A 12155-nucleotide genomic window follows, 5' to 3' on the forward strand; every position below is an offset into this window, starting at 1 on the left:
ATTTATTTTATTTATTTTGGTTTATTTTTTTAATGTAGCTATAGATCATTTAAAATTACATATGTGCCTCGCATTATATTCCTTTTGAATAGTCCACCTGGACTTGAACTCATTGCTTGCTCTTGGGATGAAGCTTAACTTCTTTGTGTCTCAGTTCCCTTCTCTTTAAAATAGATATATTCACGACCTCCCCAATATTGTCATTAGGAATAAATATGTTCAAATATATGGTGTTGAAAACAGTGTGTCCAAGAAATAGAGATTCCCTAAATGTTAGATATTACTATTCTTAACATTGTCCCTGGCCCTATATGAGAAAAAAACTTGACGACTTCAGTGGTTCTTCTTCTACCCTTTTCTCCAGGGAAGCCCAGGGTAGCCAGTGTCAATCGACACAGATAGAATCAATCATTTGTATCCCTGAGATGTTTACAGGATTAATGATCACGTGTCTGTGAATGCCTGTCCTTTGATATAGTTACCATACACAGATAGAATTCATACTGCCCTCTATGATGAACTAGGTCCTGACCCACACTCTTTTGATGAAATCAATTTGAATCTTATTATCCCCAAACCAGAGAATACCAAGAAGAATTTTCTCTATGTCCCCAGGTTCTAGTTTAAATGGTTACTACCAATATTTTTAATTCATCAGAATACTGATGTCTTTAAATAAAAAAGAAAAAGGAAAGATGAAATTTGGAAATAGATATACACATTAAAAAAGAAATTAGAATCCATCTGGAGCCTAAGAATATTTAATCTAAATCTTGAATTTAAATGTAGTAGTCATAAATTTTCCCCCCTAAATTGTACGTAAGACCCTTGCTTTGGATTACAATGGTGCCTGTTGTTCTCAACTCATTGAAAAACAAGTTCTGATTTTTTCCTTTTAAAGTATTCTGTTTCCAAATGCTTGTCTTGATGAGAGAAAAAGGGAGAGGGAGAAGGAGGAGGGGTGGTTGGGGAGGGAGGGAGGGAGGGAGGGAGGGAGAGAGAGAGAGGGAGGGAGGGAGAGAGAGAGAGAGAGAGAGAGAGAGAGAGAGAGAGAGAGAGAGAGAGAGAGAGAGAGAGGGAGAGAGAGAGAAAGCATATCCTGGTGCCATGAATTGGAGGCTGCATTTTTTCCCAGTTAATGGCACATTATTTACTTTCTAGATGAGTAAATGAGTAATGAGTCCCTCAGGGGAAAGATAGTATTGAAGAGAAAATAAATTCCATGGATGAAATCCACAGAATTTTCAAAATTGCTTATAAACTCATGCTTTCAGCTAATAATAGTAAGGGTTTTGTTGAAGGACAAGAACACTGAGTTGAATTACACAACTGGAGAAAGAGAAATACATTTCCATAATTCACTCTGAATTACAGAGGTTTGATTTTTATGTTCTGTTGTTCTGGCTTTGAAAAATATCGAAATTATAAGAATGGTTCTGTAGCGAGGTAAAGTTCTTTTCTATGAGATTTATAAACCCAGGGTGTTGTCACAAATTGCTTCTGTGATCCTGCTAAAATATCTCCAGAGACTTATTAGCAACAGGCATGGCTAATTAACACAGCCAGGGAATGTGGTACTTTCCCTGGGTTCCTGAGCCTTTTAATCTGGAGCAGGACCCACACTTGTGTGTGTGTGTCCCAAGGCCATGAAATACTTATCAGAGATCCAGTTACTTTAGATTTGGGCCAAAAGGCAAAGCCAAACAAGGAATATTGAATTGGACATTATTCTTGAAACTTTAAAATTAGAATGACTAAGACAACTTAGAAAATGATGTCATTTATGTAGAATTTTGAAGGATATAAACAAAGGAAGACCCAAGGAAAATGAAGACAGGCCTGCAGTATGACGTAATTGGAGGCAGAGGGATGATGAAATGACCTGTTCGGGTCCCATTCAACGTTATAGCTATACCACACTGGCATCCTGCCATTATCTCTACTGGTTCTTTGGTGTCGCATAAATTTACCTTCATTGCCCTAGACTCAGACATTTTGTCTCTATGATAAGTAATGAGTTAGTACACATAAGTCCTGGGTCATATAATATTAAACTGCTACAGAAGCAATAGTCCTGCCTAGATGGTTTGTGAAAATCAGAATGTCATTATTTCAGTAAAGCTTATAGAAATAATTTATGGTACCTCCACTGACAAAATAGAGAATCGTGCCATTGTGAAATTTTGCAGTTAACGGAACGAGCGACCCACAGGGCCTGATTACATCAGGGCCTGATGTAATTTTGAGGTGGTGCCTAGGGTGCAGTCCCCCATTCTGTAATTCCTCAACTCTGTCCTCTACGATACAGAAGGCGAGCTTATCGACTTCGAGCTAGCACAAAGCTGGGAAGAGGGACAATAACTAAGCCAGATGACAAAATCAAATTTGTCTTTTGAGGGAAGGGTGAATTACAAAACTACAAATTAAGAAATATAAATGCGAAGATATTTAGAAAGCCACCTTCACAAGTACCTGTTGTGGGCCATCTGCTTGGCACCACTGATGTGAAAAGAACCTGAGGGCTTCTGTGTTTTGGTTGAGGACAAGCCCAATATTCTTGAAAAGCATGATGCAGCCGAGTTAATATAAGAGTAAGACTCTAGTGGGGTGGCCAGACTCCCATGTACTTTGTACTTGTTATGCCACATCTGGAATGTGGGTTTCCTTTTGGGGCACAAAATTTTATGAGACACAAATTTAGGAATGATCAAAAGAAAGTGACCAGAATAACATTATATAAAGAATAGAAAGAAGCAGAAAAGAAAGGATTTTAGGTCAGCACGAGAGTCGTCTTCATGTATTCTGAAGGGCATCAAGCTGCAGAGACATTACTTGGACTAATTTAGAAGTGAAGTGTGTTTTGTAAAAGCTAAGTATTAATACAGCAGGTTTGTAACACACATCCTTTGCTTTTCCCTTACCAGTACACTAGCTAGCATTCTAGGTAGCCATGTCTATTTACCCAGGATCATAAGCTTCTGAAAGGGAAAGGGCTCCTCTTTGACATCCCTGAACCTCGAATCTGCTCTCTCTGTGCTGCTTTGAAGTCTGCAGAGGCATTTATCATATTAAGCACTTTGATACCTAAACATCTCACTTTAACTCTAATTTTTTAAAAAATTGAAACTTTTTAAAACAAGAGAAATATGTTTTTGAAATTATTTGACTATGAAAAACTAATTTTGTTTACATGCAGAATATTTGGGAATCTTTGAAAAGTGAGAAAAATATACCTATAAATTGTTTCTAAATGTAATAGGATTTTTTTAAGTGTCTGCAATTAGTTAAGTTGATATAATGCTGGTTGATATTTAATTAACTATTTATTAATTTTGTGCTTCTAGGGTTGTAATATATATGTATGTAATTACTATATACATTATAATATAAATATATTAGCACTAGTATTTTTATAATACTTTTCAGAGGTCAGAGGTCCTGGGCACAGTAACCCTGATGACAAGTGGATAAAAGATCACTGCCTGCCTCAGTTACTGTTACATAATAAGCGTTCAGTAGGTATTTGCTGAATCAGTTAAAATACATTGATTTATCAAATAGAAAACAAAAATGTCTAGTTTATTTCTCCGCTAAGAGCTTGAGAGGAGGCATAAACCGAAGAGTGGGAATGGGAGGGGAGGGCAGCAACTGTCCTTGAATTTATGGTGGATTCCACTTGCCAAGAAAAGATACGTCCTAATTTGATTGTTAATTGCAGGTGTGATTGTCCCCAATGTTGCGCCAGAGACATTGCATGTTAATAGCAGTAAGTGTACTGTGATGAGAGAAGCAAGCTCCCATTTAGTTTAGGAGTTGAGTCACTGATCTTCTAAAAAAGGAGATTCTAAATATACTGGAGGAGGGAGCTAGTTGCTGGATATTGGGAAGGGTGTCTTTTTGCAGGTCTTTTGAGAAAAGGCAATAGATTAAGCAGTGGATCAAAATATAAGTGAAAGACATGCCCACCAAGTTAAAAAGCAAAAAAGAACTGAACTAAAATAAAAATAGCTCCAACTCAGAGATCAAGAGGTCTATTTTGTCCATGGAAAGAATAGAAGTGGTCCGCTTACACTCAGCCAAGCCACTAGCTTCAAGTGCATCTTTGTGCCCATAGCCCAGGATCTGAAAGGGTTCATTATTAAGAAGTTAATGCTTGACAGCAGTCGACTCCACCACAGCAAAATTGCCCGCCTTCGAAAGACGGCCTCCTATGAGTCTTGGGTTAATTACTCAAATCTCTAAATTATCCTTCAGGGAACAAAATGAAGCATACAGAATCAGAAGCAGATCTGTAGCTGAGATTATGAAAAGGGAGTGGGTTCCTTTCCATTTAAAAAAATGATTATTTCTATTGTAAGAACCACAAGAGGGGAAAGGGGGAAAAAAAAAAAAAAACCTGCCCATGGCTCAAGCAGGCAATAAATGGCTGGCAGCCGTACAGCCCAAGGGGAAAACAAAATCTGTTCATATAAATACTCGCACGGCAGTTTTCTCTAAATTTCCAAAACAAGTCACCCCAAATCAAATTGTTTGAGAAGAATGAGGTATGCCAAAATAGAGAGACCCCGAGTCTTGTTACTGAAGAATATTTTTACGAGGCACCATTTTCTAAAATAGCTGAATGTACTAGATCAAGCCACCTACTATCTACTAAAAACAAATTACTACTTAAAAATTATTTCTCCCTTCATATGTCCATGTATTTATTTCCTTACCCTACTTGCTATTTTTAGGAAATAAATTTATTTTCAAATAATTCACTTTGTTGAGAAGCACCACCACTACCAAAACCTTTAGTTTTTTTCCCAGCATCCCCCCACCCCTCACCACCAATCATGGCTGTCAGAGGCTCCCAAAACTTTCTAAGAGAAGTATTTCTCAAACAAAGGTAGGTCCCTGTGCATATTCTTGAAGGGGTAGAGGATCCAACCATTATAAGAAAATTTTTTAATTTTTAATTTGATATTTTTATTATGACAATATCTTTATCAGTTAGGAAGACGAAACTTTTCTTCTGCATTGGTAATTTACAACTGCATGGCAGTTTCATGGAAAAGAAGGCTTCAATTGTTCAAGTCAATGTTTCTCAAAAAAGATCTATGGATTTATTCTCAGGGGTAGAAGAAAGTTTTATTCCTTTAAAAAGACCATTATGATTCAACGTTTGAGAAAATGAGCTGGAATAATATCCGTTTTATAACTGGCTGACCTTCAGGCTCACCAACACATATCTGCTACTCCTGAAACAAGTTAATCAGGTTAATTGCAAGAACTTCATGTATTATGCTAGAATTCTTCTTAAACTCAAACCAATAGGTGTCTTTTGTTCAGTCCTAGGCTAAATAAACTATAGATAAAATAGTAGCATGATGCCTGGCACAGAATATTACTGCTAATACCATATTTAGTTTTATTATTGGATCTCTTAGATCTCTTTATCTCCCAAACTTACCTTCTCCTCTCCAAAACAGACCTGGGTTCTCTATGTTCACAGTGGCTGAGAGAAGCTGGGTGATGCACTGTCAGATGCTAAAACAGTATTGACCTCCTATCAATTTCGCTAAGTCGACTGGGGCCAACTACTAAAGTCACTCACTCACTCACAGTGTTTCTTTTTTTCTTTAAAAAAAAAATTGTGGTAAAATAAACATAATATAAAATTGCTCATTTAACCATTTTAAAGTCTATGGTTCAAGTGGCATTAAGTACATTCGCATTGTTGTGCAACTATCACCACCACCCACTTCGAGAACATTTTTATGTTCCAGACTAAAACTCCAACCTCATTAAACAGTAACTCCCCATTTCCCATTTCCCCCAGGCCCCAGCAGTCACCATTATACTTGCTGTCTCTATAAATCTGACAACTCTATCACAATCTTTTGAATAATGCTCTGATTTTTAAATCAAGGTGAACCAGGAAAACCGTATGGTCCTTTCCCATGACCTTCTATGCACATGGGTATTGCCTAAACCTCAGTTCTTGGGTGCAGTTCATTGACACATCTGAAATGTTTCACTACCATTTCCTCCTGAATTCCTATGTTGGCCCAACTAGAAAAACTGATCTGTTTGAAAGGCTATGCTGCCTCTGAATGACCCACAAAGGAAGTACACTGTACACCAAGACAAAAATAGAGCTGCTTTTCTTTAAACTCGTTGAGCAGCTATTTACAGTTGTTCTGCCCTAGTAGCCCTGGTTATGTCAAATTGCAATTTAATATGGGTGAATTCAAGATCCCAGTTGCCTTTTCTTGCAATCTAGGTTTCAAAGGATTCCTCTCTGCCCGTGCAAAGCTGAGAACTGATAAGAACACTACCATGTTCTTTGTTTTAGAAATGGGCTATTAGATGGAGTGATTTTTGTAAATAGACAGGCAGAGAGCATCAGTCTATAATGTTTACTGGTTCTTTGGTGTCAGTAGAGGAGCAGCAGGGATGGAAGAATTTCACTATTACTCTTTGTCATAGATTATTGAAGGTCACCTTGTTTTATGCTAAAATCTGACTTGATGAGACAGAATGACATAATACCCCCATCATAGTTAAGATGCACTAAATGCAAACCAAGAGGTGAAAAGCTCATATTATATTTAATGAAAAACAAAGGGACATAATTTTCTTATTCTTAATGGGCTTTCATTACTTTTTACACCATCTAGTTGAATGGATGCCCCTCAAGAGATGCTCTGCTTAATCTTCCCTAACCTCACATTACTTCCTTCATTTGTTCTTGATTGGAAATGGAAGTGATAACTAGACTTAATGTGAGGGAGGTAAATTGCATTAGAAAGACACTGAACAGTGAAAGGAAACTATAAACAGAACCATGCATGTTTCATTTTTCTTTATGAATTTTATAAATAATATACCAACCCATAGGAGAATAATGGATAAATTTAACAAATAGAAATTAAAAATCTTAGATAAACAAAATGAGCCATTATAAGGAAAAACCTTGTAGACTAAGAAATAAAATCCATTTAATTATATAAAACCTTAGATTAAGCATCAAGTATACTGCGATATACTTAATCTCAACCTTGCTTCAAAAACAATAGACCTGGTTTCTAAACTAATCTTGGTCACTAACTTGCTTTATTATCTTGGCCAAGTCAAAAAGCCTCTTTGAACTTCAGCTTTATTATGTGTATAAACAGAAAAAAATAACTGTCCTCTCTCTGCCTTGAATTCATATTATGCTACTTCACATATATGAATTTACGGCAGTATACTTCCATTTATTTCTTCCCATCTTTTGTTATTGTGTCATATATTTTACTTCTACATATTTTGTAAACTTCCCAATACATTTAAAAATATTTTGCTTTCAAAAATAATCAATTGTCTTTCAAATAATTAAGAAAAAAGAAAAACAACATTGTTTATATTTATTCACATAATCATCATTTCTCACACTTTTTGTTCCTTTCTATAGATATGAATTTTCATGTGGCATTATTTTCCTTCAGCCTAAACACCTGTCTTTTAGTATTTTTTTAATAGTCGGTATGCTGTGACAAATTATCTCAGATTCATTTCCAAAATATCTTCAATCTCATCCTCCTGTTTGAACAATATATTCACTGGATATGAAATTCTGGGTTGACATGTTTTATTTTTTTTCCTTTTCGGCACTTTAAAGATATTTTATCGTATTCTGAGTTACGTTGTTTGAAGACAGTCATTTACATTGATATTACCCTATATTTAGTGTGTCCTCTTTTTTTCTGAGTGCTTTCTAAATTTTCTCCTTATCTTTGGTTTTCAGAAATTTGACTACAATATGGCTAGGTATGGTCTTCTTTGCATCATCCCATTAGAGAGTTGTTGAGTTTCTTAGTCTCTATTCTTATATCTTTGGGTTGATAATTTTCAAAATTTTTGAAATTTGCAGACATTATTTCATCAAACGTTTGTTCTGCTTATTTCTTTGTCTCCAGTCTTGTTGGGACTCCACTTGCACGGATAGTAGATCTTTTGATGTTTTCCCATAGGTTATTGGCATTCTTTTTTCCCCTATAATTGCTCTTTCATTTTTACTTTAAATCATTTCTGTTAACCAGCTTCCAACTTTACTGATCCTTTCTTGGGCAGTTTCCCATTTAGCATTCATTTCATCCAGTGATTATAGTTTTTTGATTCTAGAATTCCATTTGGTTCTTCTTTAGAGTTTTTATTCATCTCTTTACCCAATATAATCACCTTTTTCAGTAAATGATTTAATATATTTGTAATCATTGTTCTAAAGTACTTGTCTGTTATTTCCAATAATTGTGTCATATGCAAATCTGTTTTAATGGCTGTTTTTTCTTAAATATGGTTTCTATATATATATTTTGCTTTCTTGCCTATAATATAATTTTTTAAATTGATTTTTGGACATTGTATGTGAATGAACAGTGAATACCAAAATATAACTTTGTTTTTTTTTTTTTATTTTCAAAAGTGGAAGATTTTTCTCTCCTTGGTGTTTAGGAGGTGGAGTTGATAATTCAGATTTCTTCTTGTGTTGAATTGTGCTTGGGTTAGATCACAGTTTTAACTATTAAATGCATCTGTGTTTTTAGCCTGACATCTCTCAGACTAAGCTGATGACTATTTGACTTTGTCAGTAGTTAAGCTGGGTGAGGATTGGCTGAAGTTTCAGATATTTTTAGTTTCCCTTTGAATTAAACTATGGCAAGGTTTCAAAACGTGCAGTTGTACAATTTCTCTCTGCTTACCACTCACTCACCCAACTGTTATTTTTCTCAACAAACCTCATGGTGAGCTATTGGGCGATAATATCAGGAAAATTATTTGTCCAAATGTTCTGCACTTGCCTTTGGGCCTCTTACAGACCCTAATGCTACTAGCCAGATCATGTTGTCTTACAAAGCTTGGCCAATTTCTCTCCATCCCTAAAAAGAATCTCCATCTATACCCAGTTTCTATCTGTACTCAGACCAGATACATGCCCTCTGTACAGAAGCTGTCACAGCTCCTTACTCACCTAAGAAAAGCTTACTTTTCTTGGAATTAAATTCATCATCAAGGGTTTATTACATACTTCTGTCTTCCCTTGCCCTATAGAAAAGTATAGTTTTTATTTTGTCTGGGATTTTTTATTACCAAAGGAGTGACTATCTTTAGCATCCTTCTACATCCTTACCAGAAACAGAAGCCTCAGAGGAAGTAGATTGTCATTAAAACAGATTACTTTTTACTGGTGCATCACTGTGTGATCCAGGTGACTGAGAGACGTACATTTGAGACAACTTTCTACTCTCAGCAGGGAGCCATCATACCTGTACAGAGCAAAGTATTACTGCAAGCTTTCTCCTGCCTGGTTTTCATCTCTGGCCAAAACTATTTTTGTATCTTTCCATATTTTTCCTTCATCTAGCCATTCTCTGATTTTTAATACAAGATGATTTGTAGTAAGTATGTAGGTTTATCTGACTATAAAAACCCATGGGAAATCTGCAGAGCTTTGTTTCTGTTCTATCAGAAACAGATGTTTATTGCTATAGTGGAAAAACAGATTGAATGTTTGTTTCTCAGAGATACTGTATTCTGGTTTTGGAGCTACCCTTACAGAACCTCACAAACCTTTCTAGAACTCAGTCCTCTGGTTTCTAGTGTAGGGGTTTGCACTGAATGACCTCCAAATGTCTTCTAGTGCTAAACTTCAGATATATGTAGCCCTCTTAAAGGAACTTCATTTAACAAGTGAGTAAAATTAACCGAAGTAATTTATGTCAATGCCCTTTAAGTCACCTTTAAGTTCTGATTTGGCTGGACCTATGGCTAGAATTGGCCTAGCCTGGTCTTAGACTGGTAAGTTATCCCATCTTACTGTAATCTTTTTTCTATGACCTCTAATCCTGTGGATACAGAATAGGAAGCAGCCTCCAAGTTCTGGCAATAAAAGGCCTTGCCAGACCACAGTCAAATCAGGAGGTATCAGTTACTCTCTTCTAATTTAAATCTCTTTATACCCCAAAACATCAACCTTAATATTCTATCATCCCTCAAAGATTTAATAATATTATTTTTCTTCAAATAAACAGGATAACTTTTTTAGAAAAATTTTACATGGTTTTATTTGAGCCAAACTGACATGTGCCAGGGAGCAAGTTCTCAAATGTGCCAGGGAACAAGTTCTCCCCAAGCAGAATAATTTTTAAACATTCATAGCAGTAACACTATAGTACCTCTGAGATATGATACAAAAACTTAGGTTAATTTTTGGGTGACAGATTCGTCAAGGACTCTTCAGGGAAGCCGGAGAATAAGAACTGCACTTTTACTATTTCAAAAATTTGTCTCAGTGGCCAACTACTGTGCTCTCCCACGGACTTCTCTTTCTCCCATGAATCTTCCCTCAATTCTGCTCGAACTTGATGAAACTCTGAATAATAAAATAACAATAACTCTTTCAAGGTTACTTTGTGAGCTTTAGATTTTAAAAAGCATATGCACACACCTTATCTCGTAGACTGATGAGAGTCTTTTCATGATGGGATAGTGGAACTAGCTATGGATCTGGTCCAAAGTGCTATATTGCTCATGAAATTCAACCAAGTCAGCAAAATCAAGGTTCTGATTTGTGCTGGAGTGAGTGCGAATGACTGAAAAAAGCTTTCAATTAAAATTTAACTGTGCCTTGATCCCTTGTAGAACGTGATGCTTTAAGAGATATTCTGAATGAAGAAAAGTCTTTTAAGATCAAATATCTTTGGAAGATGATACTCTACTGTTAAAGAATCACAAAAGACCCATTATCTACCTTTTTGTTCAACACAATGGTTCAAAAATTATTTGATTATAAATTTTTTTCCCCTACTTTGAAACCACTGAAATTCTCTCAGGTTAAGTTGACCTGACAAACCCTGAGCAAGACATCATGTATGGAAGTGGGGCTAAGTGTGTTTCTAAAAGCCTCTATCCCACGTGTGGAGGTATTCTTCATTCAAGCATGGGAGTAGACTTGGAACGCCAGAGTGGCTCTGTCAGGCGGATATATGGCTAAGAGGTGCTATGGCCCCTAAAGCTGGCTTCCAACTCTCTTCCACAGTTAACCTTGGTGACATAAACTTGGGGCTACATTTTTCTCAGATGTATGAATTGATAGAGCCAAAATAAACACAACTCCAAATCTAAACAAAAGAGCTCCTAAGTCAACTGTTCTCAGTGCCTAAAGCAAAAGTTTTATACTTAATCACTTCTTTAAGTAGCTACTCATACCTGGGCTTTCCAAGGGAATAGGAAACCATTTTGTTCTCTGCTATACTCTGTAAGTCAGGAGATATAATTTATGAGCTGTTCCAGAGGCCAAGAACAGAAATGTCCCCAGCAGAAGATACAGTGCTTTAAGAACAATGAAATGCCCTCTCTATAACAAAAGGAAAAAGCAGATGTTAACGGCCTTAGGATCTATTAACAAAATTAATTAAGTACACATGTACTGAGGTGATGGCTACTGCTAAAGTTGGTCTAAGTTGCCTATTGATGTTTTAATGTTTGGACTAGTTGGTTTTTTTCCCATGTCACTTTCCCACAGTTAACCTTGACTCTGTTGTTGACCTAACCTAAGCTTTGCATACTTTCTGCTTCATCAGGAAAAGGTTAGGAATTTATAAAGCAAAGTGAACAAGCCTCTGAGATTGGTTACTGGTACGGTTACTTTTCTGCTGAGAATTTTAAATCTAGAACAAAATGAGGAAATCAGGCTTGTATGCATCAGGTAGCTTGTGCATCTATAGCACAAATTATATACAAGGCACCAAAAGGATACACTTCATAGTATTCAGAGGATCAATCTGTTTCTAACGCACACATTTCTGGACACATATATTGAAATGAATTAAACATATCTTGACAAATTGTTAAGTTGCTTAGATACAAGCAATTTAGAGAAAAATGGATAATGTATCCATAAACACAGTTATAAAAAGTACAAATGATTTTTTGATCTCCAATAGGTAATGATTTAATGGAAATGTTAATGAGAATACAGCCTGAGAACTATTGTAAAAGTATAGAACTTACATTAGCAGTCAGAAAGAATTGGTTAAGTCCCATGAATGCAGAATTGAGAAGGAAGAGTAAATTCGAAGACTGTTTTGTTGATGAAAAAACTAGAGCTCCAGTAATTGCATAACCAGAAC

The 12155-nt window shown here is 36.0% G+C and overlaps 1 protein-coding gene across 2 annotated transcripts in view; it reads left to right on the forward strand.

Annotated features, from left to right (window-relative positions):
* ANKRD55 (ankyrin repeat domain 55) overlaps positions 1 to 12155 on the forward strand; it is a 227209-nt gene that overhangs the window by 34179 nt on the left and 180875 nt on the right. The gene's annotated exons all lie outside the window — the stretch shown is intronic.

This window comes from Rousettus aegyptiacus, unplaced genomic scaffold (genome assembly GCF_014176215.1).
Source record: "Rousettus aegyptiacus isolate mRouAeg1 unplaced genomic scaffold, mRouAeg1.p scaffold_m13_p_8, whole genome shotgun sequence".
In the NCBI taxonomy this organism is placed as follows: domain Eukaryota; kingdom Metazoa; phylum Chordata; class Mammalia; order Chiroptera; family Pteropodidae; genus Rousettus; species Rousettus aegyptiacus.